The sequence below is a fragment of the Mizuhopecten yessoensis genome, unplaced genomic scaffold (assembly GCF_002113885.1).
Source record: "Mizuhopecten yessoensis strain PY_sf001 unplaced genomic scaffold, ASM211388v2 scaffold11145, whole genome shotgun sequence".
Lineage (NCBI taxonomy): Eukaryota > Metazoa > Mollusca > Bivalvia > Pectinida > Pectinidae > Mizuhopecten > Mizuhopecten yessoensis.
Genome location: NW_018408902.1, coordinates 926018 through 940793, shown reverse-complemented (window position 1 = coordinate 940793; position 14776 = coordinate 926018). Strand labels below are relative to the sequence as shown.

Sequence of the window (14776 nt, the reverse complement as noted above, 5' to 3'; positions counted from 1 at the left end):
TATCCGACACAAATCCAAATCTTAAAGCAATACCTTAAAGCTCAATGTTATCCTACTGAGATAATAGAACATGGTATACAGAAAGCTATTGAAAAGGGACCCTTTACTTCCCGTCTACAAAAACTAAAGGATGAATCAAAGTTAGTTCCTTATGTTTCTACTTTCAATCCACGGAATTGAAATATGTTTCCTGTGATAAAGAACAAATGTGAAGGGTTAAAGCAAAGGAGCAGGCGTATGAGAAACATTTTTAATAAACATGCTATTTTACATTGTAGACGCCAACCTAAGAACTTGAAACGTATGTTGACATGTTCTAAGTTTGATAATTCTTGTGTAACACCAGAAGTATCCAAATGTAAGACACCAAGATGTGCTACATGTCCTATGATTATCGAGTGTAATACTTTCATTTTCAAGAATGGTTTGAAATTTACTGTGAAGGTAAATATGAATTGTAAATAAAAAAATGTAATTGATGCAATAGTTTGTTCTAAATGTGGTGATTTTTACATCGGTCAAACCGGTAATGAACTCAGAACACGTATGACTGTACATAGACAACAAACTAGAACTGATTCTTTACGAAATCTTCATGTTAACAAACGTATTCATGAATGTGCTGGAGATAAATTTAATGTATTACCTTTGTATCAACTATTTTCATCGGACACTATTTTAAGAGAAACGAAAGAAGACCAACTGATCAAAATATTGAAACCAAGTCTCAACAGGCCACAGTAAAATTTTACACTAAATTGTCCACCAATCTTGTGTACTTCGTGACGTCACGTTACTATTGTAGTGTGATGACTTGTAATTGTGACGTCACAACGTTGTTCTTTTGAATAAACATGAAGAGCCCTGTGAAGGGTGAAAGCAGCTAGTTTTTTAGTAGGTCGTTAATCTTATTTTTTCTATATTTACTTCCTTCACATGGACATTTAATCCCTTTTTATAATATATATATATATATGACATCTCAGAATAAGACACAAGGAAAGGCCTTATTAACTAACTAGCCCCTTGATTCTGACACATTGACCCTGACCCCACTGTTACATCTTTACAGTGTATTATCAGGACCAGTCACCCTATAGCTACCACTGTGTACAGCCACATAGCCACATCTCCTGGTCTCTCTCATAGCCAGTGCTGGGGAGGCTTCCTAGCCATGTGTTGTTCTCACCATCAGAGGATATTGGATGTATACAGCTTCATAGCCAACTGGCTGGGAGACTTTTCAGGAAATTGTATCTTTTGTGATTTACCTTAGTAGTGTGTTGACCGGCTACGTGTTGTTATGTCCAGCTTCTAATTCTATGAAGCTGAACTTGACCAGTAACATGGACTGCTGGACAGTGGGACCTTACTCTGAGATTATGTGATAACTGTTATTTCCTTTGGTAATCAGCTGAGGTGAACCAGCAGGTAAGACTGATTATTGTTTATTAGGTAGGGAACACAGGATGTATTGTGTGACACATGTAAGGTATGTGGAGTATACAGATATATCAGCAATACAAACATTATACACCTTCTGATCAGGGTAAGTATTATAAGCTTAACAACTGTTTAACACAAGTTCTTTAACTGTTATTCAATGTCCAAGTTTTTTTTGAAATATTAAAATTATTCATTAGACCTGCATTTTTTTTATTCCAGATTAAATACGATATATTGGTAATGCCACGCTTTTTTGGTGATGTAACGACTTAGATTGCTCGTGTGTATTACATGTACGAGTATGGATATATTTTATGCGGGCTTTAGATCTAGTGAAATATAATCGTTGGCGCAATAATTGATAATATTGGACAAAAAAGAGTCAAGGAAGGAATAATGACGTCATGTTACCAGAGCGTAAAACTGCACCAAAATGTTAGGAACCCATTTTTGTTTCCATTCGTTGATTTGATCAATGAAAGGAGTTTGTCTACTGGGGTAATACATCTTGTATTATCACAGATTGAAACAATGGACCTTGTATTGTATGGCCTGCAACTTGGCTGTATCAATATAGAAAGATTCAATAGGTATGCAATAAATCAGCATATTTACTCAGGAATTTTTTTACGAATTTGTTTAATATCAAATTTCGTCATTTGAATTTTCTGCACTTTTATCTCCAAGCAAGTTCTATTACATAAGTTGAAGGTGTTTTCCGATAATAATTAAAATGTATTTATTTAGCAATTTCTTCATAAAAGTGTTAATTAGATTTGAAAAAAATGACACGACTTTATGTTACACTTACTGCCTAGCGTTGGATAATTGGGCACATTCACTTGTTAAATGCTACAGTGCTTAGCTTCATGAAATTATCTTACAGATCATAATAATATGACCATTATTCTGACATTGTAAAGGAGAAATATATACAATGATCTTGTTAAATTTAAGTATCCAATACCTGTTCATAAGCAAAAGTATTTTTCACCAGTGAAACAGTAGAAAATAAAATCACTAATGTGTTTTCATGATCACCATATCATAGAAGTCTCATCAATCCAGCTCAGTAATGCTGTAATCATAGAAGTCTCATCAATCCAGCTCAGTAATGCTGTAATCATAGATGATGACAACATTAGTGTTGTTTTCCTGGATAGCTTTATACTTCAGGTGAGTTAATCATTTATTTCATATAATTTATGCAAAAATTGTGAACCATTTACCTGTCGTGAATTCTTCACATTTTAAGTTGTCAATTGACACCAGGTTAAAACATGACTGTCATTTTTCTTTCGTAAAAGCAAAATAGATTTTTTTTTTTATCCCTGGTATCCCATCTAGCAGAACTGTGATCAATGGAAATTGATCATAATTTTAAACACCTACGTACAATACCTGTTTTGATGTGAATTTGTATGACATAAATCATTCTTGGTAAATATTTTGGACATGGTTTGATTTGGTTTCATTTTGTTTAACGTCCTATTAACAGCTTAGTATAAGTGGACATGATTTTGGACATAAAATGCTGGTAATGATGTTCTTGTATAACTGTGTACATAGAAGTGATAATGACATCTTGTTTTGATTTCTACATGAAAACAGCAGAATATGTGACTGGGATTGTCGTACTAAATTATACTTGAAACTTTGTATTAATCTAAATGCATTCTTGAGAGCTTGACAACCATTTTCTGCTTTCCAAATGTATAGGATTTTCATTAAGTTGTTTTTTATATGGAAACCATTTATCTCCAGTAAAATCAAATAAATTAAGGGAACTAAACTCCACAACAACCTGTCTAAAGAGACCATCTGATGTTGATAACTTGTCTAATGTGACCACCTGGATATATATGTACCATATATTGTAATGTTTACACTGTTTAAAGTGACAGCCTGTGTAAAATGACCACCTATTTGCAATGTACAGTTGATATTTTATACAGGTAGTTTTCTGTAGGATGAACCTGCCTGATGTTAATATCCAAGATTAAACAATACATGTCAAGCCAATTATATTTACCTATGCATATTGCATGCTCTCCAAGTAGCTGAACTGAGATTCTTTCATATGTGGTGACAGCAGGTGTAACAGAACTTTGTCATGCTGCTGTTTTCATATTTGTCAATGTGACCACACTTGGCAGTCTGCTTCAGATTAGACTGGCTGCCTTTGTATCAAACGCTCATGTGATAAAGATTATTGGAATGCACATAAAAATGCACACGCTAAACAGTGAAATTTGGAGAAAATCTTCTCTGACATATTATTGTAAATGACCGATAGCTACCTGTACAATGTATATTAACTCGTTCACCCCTGAAATTTCATAATGAACAATTCCAACCTTTGAATTGGAAGGGTTAACATGTGTCTTCAGGGGTGAATGAGTTAATACTGTACCTGGGCTGCAATATTGGCTTGAACCTGTGCTATGCCTGGTGCAGCCATATTTGACTACTTGAAGGTTATCAATGTCTGGATGCTGATATAATTTAGTATGGCGACACCTGTCAAATGAGGGCACCACAGGGACCAATGATGTATGTTGATTTTGAAGCAGTTATAGTGTAGTCTGTTACTTTGCTAAGCAGAATATCTGATGTTTCCTGAGCTACATAGTATTTAATTTTGCTGAAGGTGTATCAACAGTTGCCACTTGTCTTTTAAATGCTGCTGTCATCAATAGCCTTGTGTTTTAAGTGTTTGTATTACATGCATGTGATTTTGAATCTGCAAAATTACAAGTGATGTTTAAAAAAAGTAGTTGATACAGCTAGGCAACAACCCAAGCTGGTGCTTAATTTTACTGGTTATATATAGGCAGATAAATTTTAAGGAACTAGAAAACCCTTAAATATTGGATAAAAGGGGGGGACAACCCAGGCTGTGGATTCATTTATGTTATTTTAGACACAGGAACTACATCCCTGAGGCTAATATTACTCCTCATATTGTTCAATAAGAGGACAGCAATTTGCAGATTTGGGATGACTGATTTAGATTAGGATGGTTTTATATTACGAGCAATGTTTTGTGATTGTTTCGCACACAACAGCTTGGAAACGCACACAACAGCTTGGAAACGAGTGCGGTTAGCAGGGACGGTTCTCCTTCAGTGTCAATTGTAACTAATGCTTTCCAGCTTGCTTTAAATCAGGCTCTTGAGGAAAATTATTTTACACTAAGTGACAGTCAACAAAGTTAAACTAAGACACATTGGAAGGTATAGGGTTTGTTTAGAAGTATTAGATAATGTAATTGAACTGTTATATATCCTGTATGTGTTTTTTGTATACCGCAATAAGAAATGGCATTATAAAATTGAATCAACCATCTTCCTACCCCAACTGTCCTCTGAGAGCTCCAGATTGTAGTGTCCTATATGTACATATCATACTAAACATTTTTATTTCCCCGATATATAGGTCATTTTGCCGTCTGGTGTGATATGGTCTTCAGTCCCATGAAATGTGTATTATGAGACCACCCAAGGGAAGTCCATACATTTGGTCTCTGACATAACAGTTTGGCTCTTAACACAGGTTTAGTTCACAAAATATCGCAACAATAGAACAGTAATGGTGATCTCTTAACACGGGTTTAGTTCACAAAATATCACTACAATAGAACAGTAATGCTGGTCTCTTAACACGGGTTTAGTTCACAGAATATCACTACAATAGAACAGTAATGGTGGTCTCTTAACACGGGTTTAGTTCACAAAATATCACTCAATAGAACAGTAATGGTGGTCTCTTAACACGAGTTTAGTTCACAAAATATCACTACAATAGAACATTAATGGTGGTCTCTTAACACGGGTTTAGTTCACAAAATATCACTACAAAAGAACAGTAATGGTGGTCTCTTAACAAGGGTTTATTTCACAGAATATCACTACAATAGAACAGGAATGGTGGTCTCTTAACACGGGTTTAGTTCACAAAATATCACTACAATAGAACAGTAATGGTGGTCTCTTAACACAGGTTTAGTTCACAAAATATCACTACAAAAGAACAGTAATGGTGGTCTCTTAGCACGGGTTTAGTTCACAGAATATCACTACAATAGAACAGTAATGGTGGTCTCTTAGCACAGGTTTAGTTCACAAAATATCGCTACAATAGAACAGTAATGGTGGTCTCTTAACACGGGTTTCGTTCACAAAATATCACTACAATAGAACAGTAATGGTGGTCTCTTAACACGGGTTTAGTTCACAGAATATCACTACAATAGAACATTAATGGTGGGTGGTTGCACAAGTATGTTTGACAGTATATATTATATCTAAGTTATGTCCATTGATTAATGATTGATTATGGTTTATCCTATTGCGTTAATTAATTGAAGTTATTTCCCATTGTTCATTGCATTCACTATATTTCTAAAACCACTTGAGCAAATCTTATGTCTCCGACCTTGGCCTGGTTATGAAGCTGAAGCTTGTATATATATATATTATACATCATCGGGTGTAGAGCCAACGCGGTACTTCTGATCTAGGTTCTGTAGGTTCCGTTATCCCTTGCTTGGATACCCAGGGGTATGCAGGGCGATTGAGGAACGGGAAACTAAAGGCAATATTCAATCGCAACAAGCTCAGGATAGGTTGGTTTCTTAATTTATTGTATGTCTACCGGTTTCGCCCGAACATGTGGGCTTCTTCAGGACCATATTATATTTATTAACATCATGACCAAGGAAATAAATAAAAGCAAATATAAATGGTACATGTAGGTGTATTCATAGATATAACTACATTTTCAGAAGTTTAAATATAACAAACTCTAATCTTTTCAAGTCTTTCAATTATATATTTGTATACCAGATATAATGTATAGAAGTATTCATTGATATGTAAATATTTTGGACTATTTCCTGTCCCCATTCAGCCTCGGTCACACTACACTGGACCCATTAGCAGTAGTTGGGATAGACAATGAATTGTGTACAGTATTATTAAGACGACTACAGACCAATCAGCAAGGCAGTCCTGTGATAAACAAAGAAAGTAACATGCTCAATACAAAATGGCCGTGAATTATTGATGAGAACCAACCACAACTGGGTAGGGTTCTATGATAGATTGACTGACACAAATGTGTTAGATGGATTGCAGGTCATAGCTCCCTAATCCGGCTTGCAAAGGAAGGCCCAGCAACCCCCATCAAGTGATTCCAGAAAGCGTGTGACCCCTATTAAAATTGATATCTCCCTATTGATTGACAGGATGCCTTCTAGAAGGTGTGAGGTTAGAATTAGCCTTGTATATAAAACTATATATAGATTAATTAAGGCACCATCTAGCTTTCTATCATGCACAAGATACAAGATACATTGTATACTATCATATACAGTAAACAATAAACTTACTGCCTGGTGATCACTCAATATGCATTGATTCATCAAAAAGAAAACGCATTGTATTAATTACCATCACATATAATACGCAATTATTCTAGCTATATGATATACATTGTACAACAGCCCGTTTATAATATATATAATATGTTGTATTACATAACATACATATTCAATATATATTGTATAACCATTACATATATATATATATATATAAATACATTGTTCCACCATCATACATGTACACAATATATACATTGTATTTGTACTATACCGTCACATAGTGATATGGGGCAAAGAAGTCATTCCAACAGTGTGGACAAGTTTAGGTTGTTAAATTTTTCGGAGCGATCCGCTCCTTTATCAAGACACAGTGAAACAGGACAGTTACATGTACATATACATCATATTACTAGAAGATAGTGATACATATACATTGTCAATACAATGACATTCAATAAACACTGTACTACTTTCAAATACAATGTATATTACACTATGTATCATGAACATCACATACATGTTCAAAATATTAAAACTGCTGTTATTATATCTGCTTAGCTGTGTTGGCAGCAGTACTCTTATTTAATGCTCTATTATAGTGGTCCTGTGGCATATAATGGCTAGTGTCAGGGCCGATACCCTTCAATGGCTAATATATTGTATTTTGATGTTGTATTATATAGCAGTTCTGTGGTATGATGGCTGATGTCAGGGCCGGTCCTATACCCTTTAAATGGCTACTGTTTGTTTTCCTTATGGTTGTGCTGTGTTATGAGTATAACGTGTTATTGTAGGAAGACCACTATAAACACAGCTGATCTTTAACAGCACCTAATGACCCGAGGAGGGTGTGTATGCACAGCTGGTGTAAGTGAGAAATGCAGTAGATCACAGATTCCTGTACATGACCAAGTCTTTGTTGTGTGAAATAAACAGTTTCCAGTTTTCATCACCCATTGTTTAAGCCCCATGTGTATTCAGACACAATTGGTTGTAATTAATTAGTCAAACAGATAAAAGGCTTACCTGATAACAGACTGTATGTCAGAAGTACATCTGCTGGTGGTCTGTGTTAAGTCAGACTCTCCATGTGGCTGTATTTGTGTTGTTCCAACATGCAGTAGATTCTTTAATGATATTTTTTGTTCCTACTTTTTTGTCTTGCTAGAAGTTGATACAAGGCCAGCTCATTACTTGTGTACATTTCATTCAGTACAAGGCTGACTGACAGATGTAGAGAAATGTGGGTGATGGTTTCAATATCTTTGATTCTTCATGTTAGCAATTACTATAATGACTTGAGAAACACCCAAAAATGGACCAGGAATTCAAAGCAAAGGTGAAATATCATGGAACAAAGGTTACATTAGATGATTGTTGCTGTTGGATTTTTTTTGTAAGGGTTTGCTAGATACATGTAAGGCAAATACAAACTGTGAAGCTACTGTGTGACAAATACAAATATGTGTACTACCAGCTGTGGTCACACTTTCAAGAGAGATGAATACTAAATATTGATGGCAGCAGTACAGTTTGTTGCTATATAACGTGCAGAATGCATCATTGTCAAGATATCGGTCAAACTAATTTTGATTTCATTTCAATATTCACAGATAAAGTCAATTTTAAAACATGGAATAAAACCCTCTAATTTTGAGGGAGTAAAATTGAAGGTTATGAGTGCAGAGTGGTGGGGTCTGGTGTCCACATTGGTTGTGGGATCAGGCAGCCGTGCAAGATTGGAAATGAAGTAATATCTTGCACTTCCTGCAGTTTTCCTGTAATTCCAGTGGTATTTCTATTTTCTTTCATTTGATTTGTTTTTTAAAAGTCTCATGTTTGTTTGTACGCTGCACTGCATCAATTAGTGTTGGATTTGGTTTTGTCCACACAGGCAAAAGTTGTTGTGTCTTGAAAAAGGGACAGGTTGCTCCGAAACTCTGCTAGGCGTTGTATATACTTTATTTACATCCCAATGTAGACAAATAATTAGCAGAAATTCCGTTGTATCCCATGTTGTTTACTGTGTTATTTCGGCACATAAATTGAATTTATGAGCCGAAATAACACAGTATTCAGCAGAATCTAATCTAATTTTGGCTTTAAAATTCTGCTTTACATGTAAGTGAGGATATAGTACCAGATCACAATTGCTTTGTGAAATTGGTACAATGTAAATGAGTGTAGGAGTAAGTCAGGCTTATATACCTGGAATGAATGGTTCCTGACACGAACTAGTGGCTGATCACAGCGTTACCAAGACAACCCCATTGAGAACGGAATTAGTTTCAGTAGTTATGTCGATACTACACTGTAAAAGGATAAACTGTAGATATATACAAGTATCTCTACATTTGTTTTCATGTATTGATTTAGATATTTTGAATTTACATGATCACCTCGAAAAACCTGTGTCTGCTTCAGAATTGCGTTTTATTGTTAAGGGGTTTAGTTATTTTGTTCCTCAGCAGGCAAGCATATCTTAACCATCAGGCTATCTTGTCTTGTGGGACTTTCACATGGTTTTGTGCTATTTTATCATCCCATGTGGTTGGTATACTGCAGAAACTTGTAGCTCTGTGTCTGATAGGTCTAGTCGTGGGCCCTGGGAGAAGCAGCATAAATATAACCTAATACTAGATCGTATCACTATTTAGTCCAAACTCGGCATTAGGTGCTTCCCTGGGATATCCATAGAGCTGTGTGGATCCTGTCACATTGGTGGTATATAATATAACAGATAACAAGCCTGGGCTATTGAAAAAATCAGTTTCATTGCTTCAATTGTTTGTACTGTACAAAGCTTCAATCCCAAGGTCGGGCATCATAGAGATCGGTCATGAATACTTCTCATCCGTTGGTGTAGAGCCTCAATCCTAGAAAAAGGTCACAGATATATTCCATTGGTTGATCTAGAGCCTCAGTCTCGGAACTTTCCATTGGTTTATCTAGAGCCTCAATCTCAGAGATAGACACAGATGCTTTCCATTTGACTATTGTACAGCCTAGGCCTCAATCTGATAGATAGGTCACATATACTTTCCATATTGGTTGATAAAGATTCTCAATCCCATATGTAGGTTACAGATATTTTTGTTGGTTGGTACAGAGCCTCCATCCCATAGATAGGTTGTAAACACTTTCTGTTGGTTAGAACAGAGCCTGACGATGCCATAGATCAGTCACGTGCACAAAGACCTTTCATTGGTTAGAGCAGAGCCTCAATCCCAAAGATAGGTCACAGCTACTTTCCATGGGTTGATAAAGAGCCTCAATCCCAGAGAAAAGTCACATATACAATTAATTGGTTGTTGCGGATGCGTGTCTGTAGTCCCAGAGATCAGTCACATGCAATATGCACTTATAGTCGGTGGTTGCCATTCTAGAGCCTCAATTGTGTTGTTTTCTAGTGATGAAACACTAAACTAGGAATAATTCCAGCTTGGCATTTCTTCAGAAAGAAAGCTTTGATAAATGTTCCACATTAGGATAATTCAAAGTAAAATGAGTCTGGCTACTTTGACACCAGTGTACAGCAAAATGTATAATGAGGAAGGCAGCATTTATGTTGAAACTTTTAATGTTCTTTCATGAATTGCCTCTGAAACATCAATAACAAACGAGTAGTATAGGAGTTGGTTATAGAACATATCATGTAGAAGCTATTCCTTTGCAGTGTAAAGAGTTGGCAATCATTGTTTATGATATTTTAGGACAAAAAGTGATCAAATGAGATTTTTTGTCAAAAAAACTTTTCTGGGATTAAGGCAGTATGTATGAAAAATTCCTTGACAGCATTTAAGCAATGAAATTATGGCCTTAAGTATAACCAAAACAGTAACCAAAAGTTCTGCAATAAATTGAAAAAAATACAGTCTATTTACAATACAGTATAAATGCTGGGCAGGCATACAAGTTTAAAAGTCATATGTGTATAACATTTTGTAGTGTTGTAATACATCATATATATATGTGTGTACAGGGTATCTGTAAAATGATTTAAAGTGTTGTTATATGCAGTGTAGTAAATACAGTTATCATATCTGTGGTTTGAGACAAGGAGAAAATCTATCTCCCTTTTTATTCAGTCTGTACTTGAACGATCTAGAAGAGTTTATGGTCCAAAATAACGTTCAGGGTTTGACAAACCTTAGTACTAAATTAGAAAATAATCTACATGTATACATAAAGCTTCTTATTTTACTATATGCTGATGATACACTACTTTTCTCGGACTGTCCAGTTGACTTGCAACTACAATTAAATGTATTCAGTGAATACTGTAAACAGTGGAAATTAAAGGTTAATATAGGAAAAACCAAATGTATAGTGTTTAGTAAAGGACGCAAAAACAATAGAAATGTATTTTTATTTAATAATGAGGCGATCGAGTTAGTGGACAATTTTACCTATTTGGGTACGGCATTTAATCGAACTGGTTCATTCAATGAAACGAAAAAATACAATATTAAAAAGGCTACTATAGCAATGTATGACGTTATAAAGAAAGGTAGACTACATAATTTATCAGTTCATTGTATATATGATTTATTTAACAAGATTGTAAAACCCATACTGTTGTATGGTTGTGAAGTTTGGGGTCTTTCTGACCTTAAGGTAATTGAACGTGTACATTTAAAGTTCTGTAAATTATTACTAGGGTTAAAAAGTAGCACCCCTAATTATATGGTATATGGAGAACTAGGTACTAGTCCACTTGAAATAACAATAAAAACAAGAATAATATCATATTGGTCACAATTGACTCATTCTAAAGGAAACAAAATTAATATTATATTGTATAAATTTCTTTGCCATCAACATAATGTTGATGATAAACCGGTTCCATATATAAGTTTTATTAAACGTATTTTAAATGAATGTGGTATGAGTTACCTATGGAATGTCCAATATACTTCAGAATGTAATATCACATGGCTAAAGCATGTTATTAAACAAAGATTGTACGACCAGTATTTACAGAAATGGCAGAGTGATGTTCACACTTCATCAAAAGCTACATGTTATAGGATTTTTAAAAATAATTGTCATTTTGAAAATTACTTAGATATTTTAAGTGATAAGGATAGAGTTACATTTTGTAAATTTAAGACTACTAATCACAAATTCATTGTTGAAACCGGCAGATGGCATAATATAGAGTATAATGAAAGAAAATGTCCACACTGTAACAGTCAGCAAATTGGTGACGAATTCCATTACTTGCTTGAGTGTCCGTCACTATCTGGGTTTCGAATTTTATACATAGACAAATATTTTTGGACGAGACCAAATGTAATTAAGTTTAATGAATTGATGAATACTACTAATATAAAAACACTGAAGAAACTTTGTACTTTTATTAGAATAATTAATAACAGTATTTGACCTCCTCGATATAAATGTGTATATATTATAAAACAGTACTGTGTACTACCGACTACGAACACTACAATTACTATATATTATATTGTAAATATGTTTCTCTATACATTGTATTGTGAAAGAGAATAAAGTTGAATTGAGTGTACGGTAACATGTAAGTACAGGTATACGTACATGTACACAGCTGTAAACGACTGACCAGGAAGCTGTTGTTGTCAGCATTATTATTACAATTCTCCATTCAGATATTGATTGCGTATATTCAATATGCTGTCATATTCTGTTGAAAATGGTTTGTCAGAACAAAATGAAAAAAAGAAGATTTTCAGATATTCCTTAATAATGATTCTGTCATGTAGTGAAATTAGATTTTAAAGTCTAAACAGCAATTTTAATTTGAAGAAAGGAGAAGTGCACAATGCTTTATTGAGTCATATTTGAGTTAGTGTGGGGCTGTTTCATGGTCAGTGGTGGTTATGTATATATATATATATATATTGAAAAGTAGAGGATGTAATATTGTACATTATATATATCCTGCTTTCAATAACAATCAATAAGGCTATTAACTTACAGAGGATATAGGCCAGGATGGCTTACCATATATACAGGTTACCTAATTAGTAGTCACACCAGTTAATTGATATGTAGAAAGTTGCTGTGTTTAAGATAGCATTACCGGTACCATGGCCAGTTGAAAGCAATTTGACTGTAATGATTGAGGGAAGTTGACCCTAAAATGGATAAGTAAGCTGGTATGTAGTCATATTGCCTGCCATTTCTACTTCACAATGAGACATTGTTATCTGATGAATACACATATAAATACTGACATGATGAACAGAGCCTATTAATTCTGTACAAGCATTTCCTGGATCCTTGATAAGGGTCTTACATTTCATCAGCTGGTACTCATCTCCTCTGTCTGTGGTGTATCTAGCCACCATTGGAAGGCTGTCCCAAGTCTGTTCATGACGGACACAGACATTCAGCCTGAGCCAGTTCTTTAACATGTATGATGAAATCTGACAAGTAAGTAACAGCATATGCATGTAGTGGTCAATAAACTGGCCACTGGTCAGTCACTAGTCAACACATTTCCTGTCTGTGTTACTGGATTCTTCCACTGACCAGCTGCCAGTGGTATAGTGAACCTGATCTGTCCAACACAATTACTCTTGAAGGCTGACCCCTGGTCAGTCCACTCATTATATTTCCCTGTCCAAATCTTGGACCCCAGCTCATGTACATCTGATTTTTGTAACTTGCAGGGCCTGATAGCATTGCTAGCATATTAATTACCTCCAAGTTGGACCCTATCTACTGCAACTAACCAACCAGTGCCTCATGGCTAACTTGTCCCCAACAAAAGGGTGATTGCATTGCTAGCATATGAATTAACTCCACCACATGTACACAGACCCCAACAAGTACTACTGACTACCTTAGTTATAGGGCTTGATTGCATTCCTGGTTACTCATATTCATTGGCATTGTTACTCAGTGTATTGGATGGTTGGGTGGTTCAGTAAATAAAGCAAAGGCCTTTCACCAAGATGGCCGGGGTTCAATTCCCCAGATGTGAAAAGGTCATCACCGGCTGGTCAAAGTGTGTTTTGGTCTGGTAAATCTAGTCTCCTTCCACATAGACACCCACTACATGCTTCCATCTGGGCCAACAAAAGTGATTAATATATTTAAAAAAAAATGTGTTTTATGATTGTAAAATAATTTTAACACTGTAACAATATGAGCATATTAATTATCAATAAAGATCAATTGAGCAGGACTTATATCACAGAAACAATGTACCTCGGAGAACTGCCGCAAGAAAGTGACTTCACTTCTTAAAAGAAAAAAGAAAGAGGTTGTGTGATGTGACTCATTGAAACGTTAACTGGGTCACACAATATGTTTCCAGTAACCCTTCATGTACCTGCGCTTATTTTCTGTTCCTTACCTTATTGTTAAGGTAATTTTTATAGAGGCACTGTTATAGTCGAAATCACTCTTCTATGTAAACCACATACAATTATTTTTAAAAATAAATTTTGTTACCTGCCTACTGAATTTTTTCAATCAGGAAACCCATTTCCTTTTCTGTTTGGCCTAATCTACCACTCCAGACCAGGAATACACAGTTAGTGTGTGAAAAGTACTGTACATGTGGTGGTGCAAAAATAGTCTTAGTAGATAACATATATCTGTAAAAGGAAATATTTTAAGAGAACAAAATGAAGCTGGAATGATTTACAAGTGTACATAATACATACTACAAATGTAGTAGTGCAGTGGAGTAAGCTTGTGTTTGGTGTTTTAATACGTAAACATGTTTATTGTGTGAAGTTTCTACATCGACTGATGACTCATACGTACCTATGACAGGTCGGGAGGTATATAAGGTATGAAGTGTGTATTACAAACTGGTAAGATACTTGATAAATTACAATGTAATACAAAATTTCTGTGGCTGCATTAGGACATTTTATCCAAGTTATATAAATTTATTCCAGTTTAAAATCTTTTGTATCCTGGATACTTATATTATATGGTTTAGTAACA

At 35.0% G+C, this 14776-nt stretch overlaps 1 protein-coding gene across 5 annotated transcripts in view; it reads left to right on the top strand.

Moving 5' to 3' along the window:
• LOC110466865 (protein phosphatase 1 regulatory subunit 16A-like) overlaps nucleotides 1-14776 on the top strand; it is a 74721-nt gene that overhangs the window by 5737 nt on the left and 54208 nt on the right. The window contains exon 1 of one of the 5 annotated variants that reach the window (XM_021523664.1): nucleotides 1123-1431. The exons of the other annotated variants lie outside the window; for them this stretch is intronic. The gene's annotated coding sequence lies outside the window, so the exon portion shown is untranslated. Of the gene's footprint in view, nucleotides 1-1122; nucleotides 1432-14776 lie in introns of those variants that run through there. 5 annotated transcript variants of the gene reach the window in all.